General features: G+C 32.9%; 1 long non-coding RNA gene across 1 annotated transcript; it reads right to left on the reverse strand.

The window, feature by feature from the left end:
- Positions 1-5,826: 5,826 nt before the first annotated feature.
- On the reverse strand, positions 5,827-11,807 carry LOC111367973. The gene is made up of 3 exons (XR_002697927.1): positions 11,662-11,807; positions 9,602-9,664; positions 5,827-6,423 (listed from the first exon to the last, which is right to left on the reverse strand). It is a non-coding gene; the product is annotated as an uncharacterized LOC111367973 (long non-coding RNA).
- Positions 11,808-19,770: the final 7,963 nt, after the last annotated feature.

Here is a 19,770-nt window from a genome sequence, read left to right on the forward strand (position 1 = left end):
AATGTGAATAAATTATAACCAAATTAATTATCATAAGTCATATCAACACTATTAATTCAATAAAACAAGCAATCAAGCATTAAAAAAGTGAAAACATAAACATCAGTTCTCCAACCAACAACATCACAATGTTTGTAAATGAAAACAGTACAACATCACCACAAAATGGGGGAAAAAAGTACTTCAAGCCTCGAGTTTAAAGTGGTACTTTAAAGTAGTTCCAAGATAGGTCATCTCCTTGCTTCTGGCATCTTCACAAATAACACCCTGAAATCGGGATCCTTGAAAGCCTTTATTACTTTCACGTAAACCTCATTGGACACCCCTTCCATATTGTTTAAAATGTCCAAGCAAGTAACATTTGAATAAGGATCTGGACTAGTAACTTCATTATCTGATTGACAACTAATCTTTGCAAGCTTCTCTCGCTGGTGTCTTGAATTTTTTTCATTCTTATTCTGTCTTTGTTGAAAAGAATGAAAGAAATTACACTTTATTTTGCAGATTGTTGTTTCCTCAAGTTACACTTTAAACATTTTCTCATTTTAACAAGTCATAATATTATTTGTCCAAATGTTCATGATTTGAATTTTACAATTGGCAGGAAAATGTACAAGAATAGAATACATCTAAGGCTGTTAAAAGAATGGCAACCAAACGACGTCGTCCTCTAGAGATTGGGAGGCACGGGTTTCAATCTAATCCATAGAATTAATATGAACTATAGGATGACGATTGATTTTTTACTAGTATTAGTTAATCATTATTCTATCGAGCTATCGTGTTTTTTCATTGGAGAAGAGAAGATAACCTCGACATGGCTAGAATTATAGGGTTCTACATTGATGACATGCCAGTAATTCGGCGTGATTGCACAACAGATGAATACCCCAATATCTGCAATGAATTATTGTTATCTCCGAGGTTTCTTTATAAGAAGAATAAATGTGATATAATTCTTAAGGAATTGCTATATTTTAAGGACATTTCCCCTTATGTTGTCGAGAAGGGACTTGACCCCTGTATTAGAGGATATGTCCTTTATGTTATTTAATGTTTTCTTGCTTCCTCAAGGAACTATTCATCGGTGCCCTGCATGTATCTCTCTTTATTGAGGAATGTTGATGTTATTCGAAATTATGCATGAGGAGTTGCATTGTTATGCCAACTGCATCACAGCTTTGCAGAATTCAAAAGGGCAATGATTGGCAGGAAAAATCCTAAAATCATGAGTTTTTGTGCTCCTTTTCTCATGGTATATATTATTTTTATTTGTTTCCTTCATTGCTATAATTTATGTAAGTTGATAAATTTTAACTTAACATTTTTTATTTGTTTGTAGTTTTTTCTTCTATGAACACGTGCCTATAATTCCTCATACTTTCTATAAAGTGGATATTTATAAAGAGAATTTTGAGGATAGAGAGTTGTTTTTGACATTTCTATTAATGGTTGGATGGTCTCATTCGGTGGAGCGCAAGTCCAAAAATTTTTATACCAAAAAGAAAATAGAGGAATTTGATTTGACGCTTACAAATGATAATGTAAGTTTATTTTATTTATATGAATTTTTAATTACTCTACTATAATTCTCTTTAGTTTTCAATTAACTTTATGTTATTTTCTCTCGTTAGATTGTGTGGCTGCCATATCAAGATTACCGAACGACTTTCTATCTCAATATCTTGCTGGACAGATAGATGTTGGGTTTTTCCATACAACATTGATACGCTTTGAAAAATTGGCATATCATAGGCCAGATTTGTGCCCACTTAAGTGAAATTTGTCGACTGATATTATTCCACTCGAACCATCACGCCGATAATCAATAAGAAATGCACTGCTTTACAAAAATTTGATTGGACTGTGAGGCACGCGAATTTTATAAAGAAGTGGGATGAGAGGAAATTAAATCTCATTATGAACAGAAATGGTAATTTATTTATTTTATCCTTTTTTTAGTTTGTTAAACTTTATTTGTGTTTTAAGCTAAACGTGTTCTTTTTGTGTTTGGTAGATGCGAATGAGAATCAAGGGGGTTCGAATGGTATTTGTCCTTGTTTTTTTTGTTTTCTAATTTTTATTTATGTTTTAAACTATTATTATTCTTTTTATGTTTGGGGTAGATGAAAATCAAACTCCAATGATGCCCGGAGGAGTTTAAAGTAATCTGGGGGATGACTTTCATGAAGGGGCCAACATCACTGATAAAGGGCCTAGCCAAAAAACTGGGGTTCATGAAATTCATGTTGAATATCAAACTCCCGTTGAGCAGTATGAAGTAGGTCTCAATTATTTTGTGGATGACTTACATGGTCTAAGCCTTGGTACTTATGGAGGGGCCAGCACCATTGATGGAGGGCCGAGCCAAGAAACTGAGGTAGGCAAAAGTCACAATGAAGAACAAACTCCTACGATGCAGCATGAAGTAAGCCCTAATTTTGCTGTAAATGCGGATGGCATGAGGCGTGGCAAGAAAGTGAAGATAACCCCTTCATTGCTTGGTCCATATGAGGTTGATTCAATCATCCATCAAATTCACAAGCATAACAATTGAATGGGAGGAAGTGGTAACCATTATTTCATCTATTTAGACATATCAATCTTCTCTTATGGAATTTTTTTGTGTAGATGTTTTATCTTCTATGTAAAATTTTAAAGATTATAATTTAATTAGAATGACATGTTTTGATTTATATGAAAAGCGTAGGTGACGAAGGTTAATAATACAGTGTAGGAGAAACTAAACACAATTGCATTTTGTCTACGCAAATGAGGACGTTGCAATTATTTTCAGATCTTGTAATACTTGATGTTCGCGTGCATTCTTATGGCTGATAATGTTTAAGTTACAATGATATGTAGCTTCAGAGTTTGCCCGAGATTTCACTATCATATCAACTGATTTGATGCTGCATGTCATTTGGTTTTTGCTTTCAAATCAATGATAAATATCTTGTCCCAGAATTGCAACGCTTCTGGTTTTCCTCTCTTAATTTCCCTAGTTAAATGTGAGGATTTCGTCCAAGTTGCTCCTGCTGGCTATGCATAGATGAGATAATTGTGTAGTGCTCTTTCTGGTGGGAAGTTATTGGTCAACTGTGAAGATGGGTTGGCTGCTAATTTCTGTTCATCTATCTTGGAAGATATTTAGACTTCCCTTTTTTTAAATCTTCTGGTAATCTATATCCATTTTTCCCTTTAGCTTTGCCAATTGTCATGTTGTTTGAAATGGCGTTCCCCAGTTACCAAAGCATCTAAAGTTTTCACTAACTTGTATTTGGGTATAAATCGCATGTCATTTGGTTTTTGCTTTCAAATCGATGATAAATATCTTGTCCCAGAATTGCAATGCTTCTGGTTTTCCTCCCTTAATTTCCCTGGTTAAATATGAGGATTTGTTCAGGTTGCTCCTGCTAGCTATGCAGAAATGACATAATTGTGCAATGCTCTTTCTGGTGGAAAGTTATTGGTCAACTGTAAGGATGGGTTTGCTACTTATTTCTGTTCATCTATCATGGAAGATATTTAGTGTATTCATCCACTTCCTCTTTTTTTTAATCTTATGGTAATCTATATCCATTTTGGTAGGTTTTGTACATATCCTGCATAGACATGAGGGTGGAAAGTTTTATCCGGCTATTGGAGATGCTGATCAGGTCTGTATCTAAACTTTTATTTCCACTATTTTATCTTGCTATTGGAGCTGCTGATCAGGTCTATATCTAAGCTTTTGTTTCCACTAAATATGCTTTGCTGCACATTTATCCCTCTTCAAAAGTGCTTTATTTGGCATGTGGGGTGAAATCTATTCTCTGCTATATGCAAGATAATCATCAACACAAATTCAATTACTCTCACTGCGCTCTCCTTTTTCCTTTCTTTTTAATTCCTACAGTCACCACTGATTTTTAGTTTTGCCAATTGTCATGGAAGTCGGACTGAAGCCTGCATAGACATGAGGATGGAAAGTTTTATCCTGCTACTGGAGCTGCTGATCAAATCTGATTCTAAGCTTCTGTTTCCATTAAATATGCTTTGCTGCACATTTATCTCTCTTCAAAAGTGCCTCATTTGGCATGTGACGGTGAAATCTATTCTCTGCTATATGCAAGATAATCATCAACACAAATTCAATTACTCTCATTGCACTCTCCTTTTTCCTTTCTTTTTAATTCCTACCGTCACCACTAATTTTAGCTTTGCCAATTGTCATGGAAGTCTGAAAATAATTGAAACGTTCTCATTTGTGTAGGCAAAACACAATTGTGTTTAGTTTCTACTACACTGTATTATTGATCTTCATCATCTACTCTTCTCATACAAATCAAAACATGTCATTCTAATTAAATTATAACCTTCAAAATTTTACACAAAAAATAAAACATCAACACAAGAAATTTCATAAGAAATGATTGTTATATCTAAAGGGATGAAATAATGGTTACCACTTCTTCCCATTCAATTGTTATGTTTGTTAATTTAACGGATGGCTGAATTAACCTCATATAGACCAAGCAATGAAGGGGTTATCTTTGCTCTCTTGCCAAGCCTCATGTCATCCGCATCTACAGCAAAATTAGGGCTTACTTCATACTGCATCGTAAGAGTTTTTTTTTATTGTGACTTTCGCCTACCTCAATTTCTTGGCTCGGCCCTCCATCAATGGTATTGGCCCCACCATAAGTACCAAGACTTAGACCATGAAAGTTATCCACAAAATAATTGAGACTTACTTCATACTGCCCAACGGGAGTTTGATATTCAACGTGACTTCATGAACCTCAGTTTCCTGGCTAGGCCCTTCATCAGTGATGTTGGCCCCTCCATGAAAGCCATCTCCCAGATTATTTTCAACTCCTCTGGACATCATTGGAGTTTGATTTTCATCATCTACCCCAAATATAAAAAGAATAATAATAGTTTAAAACATAAATAAAATTTAACAAACAGAAAAAAAAGGAAAAATAACATTAGAAGCCCATTTACTCTCATTCGCATCTACCAAACACAAAAAGAACACGTTTAGTTTAAAACATAAATAAAATTTAACAAGCTAAAAAAAGGATAAAATAAATAAATTATCATTTCTGTTCATAATCAAATTTAATCTCCTCTCATCCCACTTCTTTATAAAATTCGCGTGCCTCACAGTCCAATCAAATTTTTGTAAAGCGGTGCGCTTCTTGTTAACTATTGGCAGCGATAGTTCGAGTGGAATAATATCAGCCAACAAATTCCATTTAAGTGGGCACAAATCTGGCCTATGATATGTCAATTTTTCAAAGCATATCAATATTGTGTGGGAAAGTCTAAAATCTATCTACCCAACAAGATATTGGGGCAGAAAGTCGTTCGACAATCTTGCATATGACAGCCACACAATCTAACGAGAGAAAATAACATAAAGTTAATTGAAAACAAAAGAAAATTAGAGTAAAGTAACTAAAAATTCACATTAATAAAATAAACTTACATTGTCACTCATAAGCATCAAATCAAATTCCTCTGTTTTCTTTTTGATATAGAAATTTTGGACTTGCGTTCCAACGAATGAGACCATCCAACCATTAATGGAAATGTCAAAAACAACTCTCTATCCTCACAATTCTCTCTATAAATATCCACGTTATAGAGAGTGCGAGGAATTATATGCATGTGTTCATAGAAGAAAAACTACAAACAAATGAAAAATGTAAGTTAAAAATTATTAACTTATATAAAGTATAGCAATGAAGGAAATAAATAAAAATAATATATACCGTGAGAAAAGGAGTACGAAAACTCATAATTTTTGGATTTTTCTAGCCAATTATTACCCTTTTGAATTCTGTCAAACTGTGATGCAGTTGACATAATAATGCAACTCGTCATGCATAATTTCAAATAGCATCAACACCCCTCAATAAAGAGAGATACATGTAGGGCACCTATGAATGGTCCCTTGGGGGAGCAAGAAAACATTCAATAACATAAATGATATATGCCCTAACATAGAGGTCAAGTCCCTCCTCGACAAAACTAGGGGAATGTCCTTAAAATATAGTAATTTCTTAAGAATTATATCACATCTGTTCTTCTTATGAAGAAGCCTCGGAGATAACAATAATTTGTTGCAGATATTGGGGTATTTATCTGCTGTGCAATCATGCCCCATTACTGGCATGCCATCAATGAAGAACCCCGTAATTCTAGCCACGTCATCCAATGTCGGAATTATCCTCTCTTCTCCAATGAAAAAATACGATAGCTCGATAGAATAATGATCTACTAATGCTAGTAAAAAATCAAACGTCATCCTACAGTCCATATTAATTCTATGGATGAGATCGAAACTCGTGCCTCCCAATCTCTGGATGACAACGTTGGCTGGTTGATATTCTTTTAGTAGCCTTAGATGTGTTCTATTCTTGTACATTTTTTCTGTCAATTGTAAAATTCAAATCATAAACATTAGGACAAAATAATATTATGACTTGTCAAAATGAAAAAATGTTTAAAGTGTAACTTAAGGAAACAACAATCTACAAAATAAAGTGTAATTTCTTTCGTTCTTTTCAAGAAAGACAGAATAAGAATGAAGCAAGTTAAGATACCAGCGAGAGCCATAAGAACAAGCTCATCTTCGGGCTCGATCTAAATTGAAAAGTAATGATTTAGTAATTCAGGAAACGTCAACACAAAACAAAAGTTGTTCTTATCTTAAGGGGTCATCCTTTTCATAAGCTATGATTTTGCACAGAATAATCGAAGAGATCGAAAAAAGTATAAAACTAACTCAAAGTTCTTAAATCCTCAACACAAAAAAAAAAAAAAAAAAAAAAAATTATCGAAGAGATCATATGCACAGAATAAGGGTGGGAACATATACATAGAGATCAACCTTTCGAAAACTTACACAACAAATGTCAAGATATATAGATTCTTAAAGGAATCACGGTACACTGTCTAAAAATTTCCCCTCTTTCATATAAATCATGATGTAGAAATCCTTGCACAGAATAATCGAAGAGATGCCAAAAAAAAAAAAACTAAAGAAAAAATTCAAACTAGCTCAAAGTTCTTAAACCCTTAACACAAAAAAATAATTGAAGAGATCATATGCACAGAATAAGGTTGAGAACATATACACAGAGATCAAACGTTCGAAAACTTACACAACAAATGCCAAGAGATATAGATTCTTAAAGGAATCACGGTACACTGTCTGAAAAATTTCTCCTCATTCGTAGAAATCACGATGTAGAAATTCCGGTGTTCTGAAGAAATCATGGCGTAAAAATCAACAAAAAAGTGGGGTTTGTGTTCAATAGTAAATCTACCTTTTGAGTGAAACGGTAGATCTTTATTTTTAACTTTTTCGCAATTCATTTAGGATTAGTTTGCGCTTTTTAAAAATACTTGGGGACTATGGTTGCAAGTACGTCAAAGAAAATTAATTCATTTCTTTCTAATTTTTTAGTAATTTATTTGGGACCCGTTTGTAATTTTAGTTTTTTAAAACAATTTAATTTTTTAATAAATTTCATTGGGACTCGTTTACACTTTTTAAAATATAAATTTTACCTTTAATAATTTATTTGGGATTCGTTTGCACTTTTTTTTTTAAATACTTTTTAATTTTCTAATAATTTATTTAGGATTCGTTTGCACACAAGGACGGATGCAGGGGGACTGGACTGGAGCTCCTAAAGGCCCCCAAAAAAAATTAAGGTTTTTTTTTTTGGTAAAAATAGTTTTTTTACGTGTAAAATTTTTTTCGAGTTGTAGTTTGGTCATGGATCCAATCCTAGATCCATTTCGGTTTGCACCTTTTTTTTATAAAATTAACTTTAATAATTTTATTTTGAACTCGTGAAAAGCTCAAATTCACCACTCTTATTCGTTTTAATACAAGTAACTAAATTGTCACAATTGTTTGTTGGAGGCCCTACCCTTCTCCAATCTTCTTGACCCTTCTAAAATTAGTATATTTAACTAGGAAGAGGCAATATTTCAACCTGGTTCAAATGTGAAAGCAAGGTACCAAAAATGAATAGTGCTTTATCATCCTCTCTTTTATAGTAGAGGGGATATCGGGTGTTTCTTCATTCTAAGACTCACTTTACAAAAGAATCGGCCACCAAAAAATTATAAAGCATAGTGATAGCAAAAAAATCCGCGCCCGCCCCGAAACTTTGAAAATGTATAAATAATAAAAATTAATAAAATTAAAAAAATAAATCGGGGCAAAAAATTGTCCCGTCTCTTCCTTGCCCTATACAAGACGGGGAGGGGTATGGGTGAGACGGGGCGAGCGAGGACGCTCCGTCCTGAACCAGCCTTGTTGCCATCCCTAATAAAACATAAATCTTTCACTGAAATCCAAAAGTAAAAATAAGAGATAATAGATTCAACAAAAATATAAAATACCATAATTTATCTACAATATATTAAAAGTGTGGATTGAGGAGAAACTTTTGATTACCAATTATAACCTTACTTATTTAGCATTAAGTCCAATATGCCCTTATTTATCCTCATATATTTAATTTTCCAAGTTACCCTTATATTTTTATGTTTATGGCCAATAATATCCTTAAAATTAAAATTATATCAACTAAATTCAATTATTATTAAAATTAAAATTATCTATCTTTTAAGTCAAGTGAATTAATTACCACTAAACACTATTATTACTAATTATTAGTATATGATTAATAAAAACTTAATTTAAAAACAAAATAAAAATTATAACAATACCACATATATAATTAACATAAAATGGCATAGATTATTAAATCAATTAATATTAATATATAAGATATATAAAAACAATAAAATTATATGTACACTTAAAATTTTTTTTAAACCTAATATTACTGATTAAAAGAATAGTGCATTCCTATTAGATTTCATTGAAAATAAAACATAATAGTTAAAAAAAAATCCCATTAACTAATGTTTACTTAATAAGTATTAGATAAAAAGTCATTTTATAATAATCCATCAACTCTTTAATCACCATTAATTTATATTAATTTGATAAAATATGATTCAAAAAATCATTTTTCAATAATCTAAGTGTGAAGAGATGATAAACATTCGATTTCACATTTTACTTTTTCGTTTTAATATTGGTGGTGAACAATACCCTTAATATTCAATTTATAACTTCTAAATAAGACAATTAAAAATTATTATTTCTTTCAAAAATTAAGACAATTAATTTCCACTAAATACTATTATTACTAATTATTAGTACACAATTAATAAAAATATTATTACATAAAATTAAAAAAAAATTACGATAATGCTATTTGTATATATAATTTACTTGAAATGACATATTTTATTAAGTCCATAAATATTAATATATAGAATTAACTAAAAAATAAAATTATTAACACCATTAAAAAAGCTAACTAAAAGGAACAGATAATACTAAAATGAAAGAACTATGAAAAATGAAACAACTATGAAATTGACATACCTTAGTTATGCCCAAGATTCGAAGTGGAAATCATGAGAAATGGACACTTGAATGAATTGGAAAAATTAAACAAAGCTAACATGAAGAAACAAATATGCTTCGAATGGAACAACTATGAAATTGACATACCTTAGTTCATTAATCTCCCATCCAGGTTGCAATTTCTTGATCTTTTGAACACTTGAAATAAAGCTGCAAATCAAATAACCAAAAGAAACTCATAATTAAGAGTAAATGTGAGAGAAAGGTAAAAATCATTCAAAAGAAGACCAAAATGAGGCTACGATTTGTATTTTACAAGATGATTTTGTACATATTCTTTCAAACTCTTCTCCAGAAAGGAAAGCACGGGATGAAGTTAAGGTTGAAGCACACATCACGCCTTTAAGGCCCGAGCCCGAGCTGGCTCGCGCTATGCCTGTTTCCCCTAAATGTGGCTTGGTTCGAGCCGACGAGTTGAATTGCCGTTCTATTGTCAAAAAAGTGGTGGACCCAATCGGATGCTCATGCTCGAAATATATCCTTATATTTAAATAATAATAAAAAAGAAAACTAAAGAAAATTATTTTTTAAATTTTCTTTTTACGAATTTTAAATAATAATGAAATTAAAGAAAATTGATTTCATTCTAGACTCATTTGCACTTTTTAATTTTTTCAAAAAAAATTAATTTTTTTAATAATTTGTTAACTAACATGTCTTTTTCCATGCCTTCTCATTAAATAATTTATTTGAGACTTTTAAAAAAAAATAAAATTAATTACATAGTTGGATGGTCAATTTCTTTTCTTTAAAATTCAATTTTAACTAACACCCTACCTACTGGAAAAAAATCCCTCCCCAGGATAAACCCCTACCTACTGAATATTGGACAGTCGCTATGCAACAGCGCCTCCACCAAGGCCACTAAACTTGAATTGGAGAGAGCATCTAACCCATTTAAGGAAGCACAAGTCATGCATTTAATTAAAACTCGTAGGGAAGCACACGTCACGCATTTAAGGCCTGAGACCAGGAATGCATGACGTGTACTTCCCTACGAGTTTTAATTAAATGCGTAACGTATGGTTCCTTAAATGGGCTAGTCGCTCTCTCCAATTCAGGTTTAGTGGCCTTGGTAGAGGCTTCGCTGCATTACGACTGTCCAGTATTCAGTAGGTAGAACCGATATGGGCCAAGCGGGACAGGCTCGATTTTTTTATTAATATAGTCAGCTGCCTAAAATGCCTCTTAAGGCAGCAAAATGGATGCCTTAAAAGGCAGGGAAATAAGGCATCGTGCGGAGGATTTGTAGAAATGATACATTTTAATTTTTCAAGGGTTCCATGTATATTTTTGAATTTTTAAATGAGTCTCGTGAGGAAATTTGTTTAAAGAATCGAGGGAATTGGTAACTTCTTCTCTACCCTTTTTTTTCCCCCTCTTTTTCAATTCTTACTTATGGCGTGTGGGATTATATTTAGCCATTTGTGCATCTGTTTTGATATATTGAGCTGCAAGCTGGGCTATCCTTCTTGGAGGATTAGGGATAATTATAATTGGGAAAAAGTGGGGTTATGAATGTACTTTCCCTTTATTGGAAAGAGAGGTTGGGAACTAAAGATTGAAAATAAATTTCTATTGAAATGTTTATATTACAAATTGCTCTCTTAAATCAAGATTAAGAGTTTCTGAGGATATATGATAGAATATTTTTTTCCATCTTTATATATACTCAAAATAAACACAAATGATATATTAAGAAATTATCCAATCTATACAAGTTGGTTGGAAACATGATATTAAACATAAATTAATACATTACCTGATTAGTTGAACAAAATATCTTCCCATTCACAATAATAAGATACAAATGAATTATATTTTTTTGTATTTTCCCCAATGAACGTTAAAGACATTGAAAGTTTTACGCAGTTTATTTCCTCTATATATATATATATAAGATCGAACATAAGCATGACTTTTCAAGTTATGTAAACAATATTTTATGGATAATCTACTCAATATAGAAATCTTTTTATTTAAAATTGTAATAAGTATTTCTGTATTAAGATTTTACAAGTTTAACTATCAAAATCAATATAAAAGGATGCAAAATCTTTGTTTGAATTCACTAAATTTATTGGATAATCTCGTCAATGCAAAAAAATATAATTCCATTGTTCTAAACACAAATGAATTCAGTGTACCTGCCGATTTCAGATAACTTCGCATAAACTTCTGGCCCTTATCTTCCAATTCCGAATCTAAGCACAAATGAATTCAGTGAACCCACCGAATGCTAGAAGTTGTAGGGTTTATATAGAATAGAAATGGTAATAATTCATTTTACCAACCAAATTTAGGACTCGTTTGGTAGAGATTTTGAAAATTGATTTTTTGACCGGTAGAAGAAAAGTGGGATTCACATGTGAGAGAAGAAGTCAAAAATTACGATTTGAATAGTAAAATAACGGTCAAAAAATTAATTTTTTGGAGCAAAAAATCCCTACCAAACAGGGCGTTAGTGTTCCTGTGAAGTATTGAATTCAAACTCAGAGAATTTATTCTTATTGAATTCAGTGGACCCACCAAACGCTTTCTTCTGTCCTTCGTTCTTTACCCACGAGACTCGCTGATAACTTTCTCAGGGTTCAAGGAAAAACTGTATATCTTTATTGTCCTTTTCACGACGAGAATAGTTCAGTATCATTTGCAAAAGAGAATCTTATGTCCTCCTAGTCTAGGGACAGATCTAAGTTTGAATTTAAGATCAGGTTAAAAAAATTTTAAATCGGACTAATACGAGAAAAAAGAATTTACTCAATAAAAATCTGTTGTTACAAATAAAAAAAGGGAAAAAAATTACCCTAAAAAAATTTTAATTGGACTAGGTGGGAGGAACTACAACCCAGCTAGTCTGCTCCTAAATCCGTCCCTGTGGACCTAGTCGCAAGGCGTTGTAACCGAAGAACTTGCAGAATTCATGATTTTAATGTCATCGGAAAGAAGGGACTGCATCATACTTGTGCAGTTCAGAATTTTAATGTCGATTGCCTTTTCCATGGACCAATGCAAAAGAAAGAAAGAAATCCAAAAATAACTCGCTTAGAGACAGTTATTTAAAAATTAAATAAAGGACCCAAAACGCCCCAAATTCTTATAACTCAACATGTTAGTATAATCAAATCCCTACTGAAGGCGCAACCATTAATATAATCAAAGGCGCCCCCCAGGGCACATCCAAGTTGGCGGAACAATCACATTGGGGGGTTCTGGAACCAAGCGTGGGGAGTTCGATTCCTGGTGGGAACCTTTGATCCAATAAAGGAGGAATTATTGGTGGATTAATCACCATGGAGGAGGCTTCCTTTGGGGAAGGAGTAAAAGCCATATGGGAACTTGGGAACCAATAAGGGCATATCCTGCGATTTACCTTCCTGAGCAGCTAAGGGACCGGAGGTTCAGGGACGAAGATATATAGTCTGGCGCAAGTTGGGACACCTCGTTAAAAAAAAAAAATCAAAGGCATAGATCCTAAGTAGAGTAACTATAAGAACATGTGATGTAAAGTGAGATGTATTATCCCCAATTTTTTGGAATAAATCTATACATAAAATATTATAAATTCATATATAAAATATCCGAACATATTAAGAGGGTGTTTAAAAGTCATTTTTATATAAAAATATATTTTAGAATAGTAACTTGATTGGAAGTGTGTGGTTGAAAAATAAGAAATTTTTTTTATTTACGTGTAATATTATTTTAATAAAAAATGTGATTGAAAAGAAGAGAGAAAGAAAAATGCATTTTGAAAAAAAATCTATACCAAACATGGCTAAATTAGAAATTGGCGGATTTATATTGAACAGAGATGGAAATAAGCACAATTCAATTCATTGTACCAACCAAATTTAGTGTTATGAAGTATTGAACTCAGTCGACCCACCTAATTCAGAGAATTTATTCTTATTTTAACCCCTTTCTTTTGTCCTTTACCCACGAGAATCACTTTCTCACGGTTCAAGGAAAAACTTTATATGCTTTACGTTTATCTTTATTGTCTTTTTCACCATAAGAATATCACTACAGCCTCTTGTACATAATGGCCTGACAGAAAATTTGCGGAAGTTTGAATTTTAGGAAAAACGTGCTCCTCAGGTGACGAATTGGGAGCAGATTTCTTTGACTTTGAAATGATCGTCCAATCCGAAACATATCCAATCCGAAACATAAGGGAAAGCGGAAAGCACATCACGTGGAGAAGCCAGAGAAGTCCCGTCAAAGTATATTCCCCCACCCTCGCCGGCCCGCCTACCTCACCGGAGCTACTCGTGAAATTAAGCGCCGGTGAAGACGAAATCCCGAAATCCAGTGAAGGTGAAATAGAAGCCCTCACTGCTCGACATTCCCCGAAATCGAAGCCCACACTCCTCGACCATGAAAATGGTGATGCCCAACTCCGGCAATAGCCAAATCTGTATTTCACCTACATCCTACAAAAGGGACACCCCCTCACCGATTCTCGAAAAAAAGGAAGGAAAAAGTGTTGGCTGGTTATGTATTCTGTTTTTAATTTTTTAGTTCGCGTAGAAGACCTGATTTCTTTGTCAAGGGCTGATATTTGGCTAGTTTAGCATTTTTAGCTGACGGTAATTATTGTTCTAATATCTAGTTATTGTTGATGGTAAGTAATGTTTGTGAAATACTTCATGCCAATCTTTTACAGATTCCTTTTTGTGACTAGTGAGTTGTTGTTGATGGTAAGTAATGCTGAGTTATTGTTGATGGCAAGTAATGTGTAGTTATTGTTGGATGTCAAGTAATGTTATTGCTTGTTGACTAGCCCCCCCCCCACCATTCTTATTGGGTTCTAAATGCTTTAATCCTTTCTTGAAGAAAATGTCGGGGATTTGAAAGAGCTGTGCAATTAAGAGCTCTACACGATATGCATTTCATATGTGAGTAATTGGATAGAAAAATGTGAGATAGACTGCTAAGGTGTCACCGAAAGATGCATAGAATAATTTAGGCAGATCATAAAAATTCCTTGCACAGATTTTATAAGTAACCAAGTTTTCAACTTTTCATGTTAATGTCCTTTCCTGTAGATAAAAATCGACATTTCTATTCTTGCTTAAAAATTGAGTTCCATATTTGTATTCTAATCCATCTTAATGCCGAGTTATTGCTGACAGTGCTTGCTAGAGTTATTGCATTTTACTCATGATACCATATGCTAGCACAGTTTACTACATATGGCTTACGAGGAATAGGAAGATTTTTGAAAACCTCCCGGCCGACTTGGATTCTATTGTTAGAAGGATCAAGACACACGTATACAAAGTCATGTTTACTTTATATCCGAATGTCTTGATTCTTTTTGAATCCTTGGCCGTGGATCATTGATCTCTTATGTATTTTGCCTTCTTTGTGTCTCCCGGATATGCCCGGAGTAGTTGTTTTGATTTTGGATTTTGATTTGCCCGGGAATGCCCGGTGTACTTGTACTTATCATTGATTTTGATTCGCCCGGATATGCCCGGTGTACTTGTATTTGATTATGGACATTGTCTCGCCCGGGTATGCCCGGTGTATTTGTACATGGTACATTTTTTATCTATATATTTACATTTACCGATCAAAAAATAAATAAATAATGCAACCTCCATTATCATTCGAGGGCTCTTTTCCTTTGCAGAATGTCACGTTCAACGAAATCTCGAAGTTTCATTTCTTGGCGTTTTGAGCTAGATGTTCGAACATGCTTGGCAATTTGTGCTTCTACAACTGTGACAAACACCATAATTCCTTCCTCTCATCCCTATGCGGCAAACTATATTTAGAGGATTTCATTACAAACTAAAATGAAATAGAGATCCCGAAAAAACAACTCGATAAAAACTTAAGCAACATTCTATACCACCATAGGAATCCAACAAATAAATTCTACCATCCAACGTAGAATTCAAAGAACATTCCAGCAACAGACCATCAAAATAATCAAAATTGATATGAAAATCATTCCAGCAACGAACATTCCATCACCAGAAAATCATTCAAAGAACATTCCAGCAATGACTTCTAAATTCGATAGGACCAATTCCATCAAAATCATCAAAATTCAAAGAACATTCCAGCAACGACTTCTACTTGCACTTACAGGTATAACCGAAAATCATCAAAATTGAAATGGGATACTATCATCACCAGAAAAACAGACCATATGAATCACAATTTAAATGTGCTCTCATTTCACTTTCTCTAGCCAAATATAGTGATTTAATACTTCTAAACAAATAGATTATGAAAGTAATTTACCATCTAAACTCGATAAGACCAATTTCAACAAGTTATAAATGCCTCTATTTTTCTGTACATATCAAAATAATGAAAAATTCAATAATGAAAGTTAAATCGGAACAAAAAAATCCATCGCATACCATGCCATAAGCTGCAGATTAACAGGTTTTCAAGAACATGAAGATTATATAAAAACCTAAAAAAAATACCTTCCCAAGAAATGTGCAGAGGATATGAAACAAATAATAAACTTTACTCGCAAAATGGGTTAGAGATAAGGTCTGAAGATGTTGGCCTCCCAATGGAACCGCTGAACGACGCCGGCCGGAGAGAGTCACAACTACGACGGCAAAATGGGTAGGAGGTTAGGGTTTATGCAAGAGTAATAGTTATATAGCTGAAAACCTTGGGCTTATTCATAGTTCAATCAAGCGAAATTTGCTGGAGATGAAAACCAAGTCGACGGCGTAATCTTGATGGGTGTACGATCCGTCCCGACTCAACCTAATTGACTCGACACGTGTCGTGTGCCGGTGGTAGATGCCAGTTAAACGCCGGACCCACCACCAAGGCAACTTTGACTTGTTTGACTGAAAAATATTTTTAACAGAATTTTGACAAAATTTCCTCTAAAATACAAACTAAAACTACCTGAACAATAACCAATTTTTCTCAAATCAATACCTATAATATAAATCAGGGTATACCAGACCCTCAAAAATACAAACTATTCAAATATAATGCTAGGAAATCAATATTTACTTGCTTTACAACCAATAATCTTCAAAAGTACTAAAGATACCAAATATCTAATGAGCCCATAATGAACTTTTCTGATTTAACCTATGTGTATCCCAAAAGAACACAATGTATAATCCGATAAAAGATGTCATACAACCTATGACGCATGGCTCAATTCGGTGGTTCGACATGCTCCAAAACTGCTCAATTTGTCTGTTTTCTGTCTGATAAAGAAAAAATGTGAAAAAATATATGAGCTTAAAGCTCAGTGAGTGGATAATTTACAAATAAACATATTTTTCTTTTATGCATATATTTTGAAAATTCTTGCTCTATCAAAACTTTGAAAAATTCTAAAATCTGGTAACACTTTTAAAACTAAACATAATTTCATCATAAAATTCTTTGTTCTAAATTCTAGATAAGTATATGTAAGGTATAACAATTATAAAGAATCTGATATTCATGAAAATCTATGAAATATTGCTGCTGCTCTATACTAGAAGCTGAACGCTTTATTCTGAAAACTGAATTCCATAATCTGAAATCTAAGAACTGAATAAGTTCTGAAAAATCACACCATAAAGAGTACCCAATTAATAGCCTTACACATGCATAGAGTAATCTCGATGTACAAGGCAAAGACATTCAAATCTGATAATCTGATAGCTGATAATCTGGTCATACGTACGCAGAGCTGCCCCAAAGGCTAATCACCTTAGTACACGGCCCAAAGCCTATGTGTGTACGAGAGTGGGTCCCAAAGACCTCTGATATTCTGGTCATACACTATGGAAACACATTCACGATAGTGCAGAGCGGGTAAAATCACTATAACTAATCATACACTGTGGAAACACATTCACATCAGTGCAAACTGGGGTAAAATCACCTGGGTACTTTCTGGTGGTTTTTAGAAATAACTTTAACTGTACTGAAACATGTAATAAGAATATAACAAGCTTTCAAAATAATTTAACTGAACTGAATTTAACTATAAAAGCAATTGATAATAAAATCCATTTTATTCTGAAAATAATGCTATGAAGTCAACTTTATAAAATAAATAACTTTAAAATTTAAAGAAGACTTATTTCTGAAAAATAAGTTTTATCCACTCACTCTAAACAAGCTACTGGTTATGATGGTCGACAAGTTTTTCCCATCTCTTTGCCACCACCTGAAAGACAATGTAAAATAACTAATTTAACCACTATCCTGCTAAGTAGTAGTTCTAAATATTGATGATCGAATCTAAAACTTGATTTCTCGATACTTGAATAATTTTCCCCCAATTTCCCTTAATCACTTTAAGCTAATTCCTCACAATAACCTTTATTCTAATCATGAGAATAACTACCCCATCTTCCAATCTAGCAAAACTAATAACCATAATTCAACCAATTAAATTTACATTTTGTTCCATAAAACCATTCTTCCAAGTGAATATTTCGTGATAACTATCATTTTCCCAAACTACCTTTACTCTAGAATCTAATTAAAATTCTAGGGTTTAACAAAAATGGTATAACTTAGCTTGTATATACACAACCCCTATAAATAATTCCAATACATAGGCTTTAACATTTGTCATATATCTTCATTCAAACCTTTAGAATCTGAAAATCAAATGTTTGACAAAAACGGCACTAAAGTTCCACAATATTGAATTACGACACCAAATTCTGTATATTGAAAACTGTCACCAAAATATGGACAGAATTAACACTTTTCTGGGAAAATTTCGAAAATAGCACCTTCATTACATAATCCGAAAATTTCTTTAGGAAAATGGAGAATTTCAACATCAAATCCTTAATTTAAGTGTTTAACATCATATAATCCCAAGAATTTCAAAGAATGTGTATTTCTTTCACAACCCATCTCAAATTCCACTTTCTTCAACACTAATTGACAATTAAATATTTCTTTGCCATAATTTAGTTATAACCTGAAATACATATTCATAATCTTTAATTCTTGTCAAACTTTAAACATGAGTAATTGTTTACAAACCTTAAATTTAAGAATTATTTCCCATAAATACATCTTTTACTTACCTGAAGAAATTAAGGAATAACTTTAAGGACCATCTTGGTAGTGCCATCATTTTTTTTTTCTTCCTCTTCCTTTTCTTTCTTCTTCTCTTTTTTTCTTTCTTTTGTCGGTTTTTCTCCCTGTTTCTGCCCCCGTTTCCAGCTTCTTTATGTGTATGTACGTATTATGAAAAATGAAAGAAATGGCTTGTAAGGTGCCACTTGTAATCCATCAACTAAACCCTTTTTGCTATAATGTCCTCCAAACTTCACATGATATCTTACTAAGTCATCTAACTTCTAATAATTAATAAGTATTTTCCCAAATTTAAATGATGTCCATCTCAAACATTCATATATCTTAAATCATAAAATGAACCCCAATAAAATAATTAATTTCATTTAAGTCCCTAATTGACCTTGGCTTTGACTAGTCGAACATTTGACTTTGAATAAATAATATTGACTTTTTACTAGTATGAAATGGGGTGTAAAAGTATTTCTCTCCGATCGATAGGACCATTTAGTGGGAAATTGGTTTTGGTGAAAGGTGGGGAGAAAGTGAAAGGTTGGGAGAAATGGGGCAGCTCGTATTGTCTTGGCTTATCTAACATTTGGTTAAACTTTTTTTCCTTTTTTTTTTTTTTTTTGGTCAGCTCATCTGGAAAATTTCTGTCAACTGATTTTCTATACGCCTAGCTGAATTGCAAGAATATTCTCTATTGACCAAAAGTAGCAACTTTTATTGACCAAGAGTAGTTTAGTATCATTTGAAATCCAAAAACAACTCACTTAGAGACACAGTTATTTAAAAATAAATAAAGGAAAGCAACAACCATATTTAGGATGAAGCAGAGTATGATTTTACCTTAAGAGAGAGGTTTAAGTGCACTTCAAATAGAAGCTACAAAAGTTTCAGTTATATCCATTACAAGGAAAAAAAATTATCACCGTATATCAAAATTGTTGCTCAAAACAAAGATAAGTTGTTCCAGAAAGAATATGGGTGTGTTTGATACACCAAAATTTTCCATGAAAAATTCCATTTTCCAACTTTATAAGGTGCGTTTGATTACCTATATTTTTCATGGAAAATGTCCCTTTTCCACCTAAATTTCCATTTTTGTGCCGTTTGATTGATAATTTTTTCCGTGAAAAATATTTTCCCACTTTTTGATCATGTGACCAGATTTTCCACGAAATCAAGGAAAGCATTTTCTTTGGATTGAGCAGGAT

Source organism: Olea europaea, chromosome 2, assembly GCF_002742605.1.
Source record: "Olea europaea var. sylvestris chromosome 2, O_europaea_v1, whole genome shotgun sequence".
NCBI classification, from domain to species: Eukaryota; Viridiplantae; Streptophyta; class Magnoliopsida; order Lamiales; family Oleaceae; genus Olea; species Olea europaea.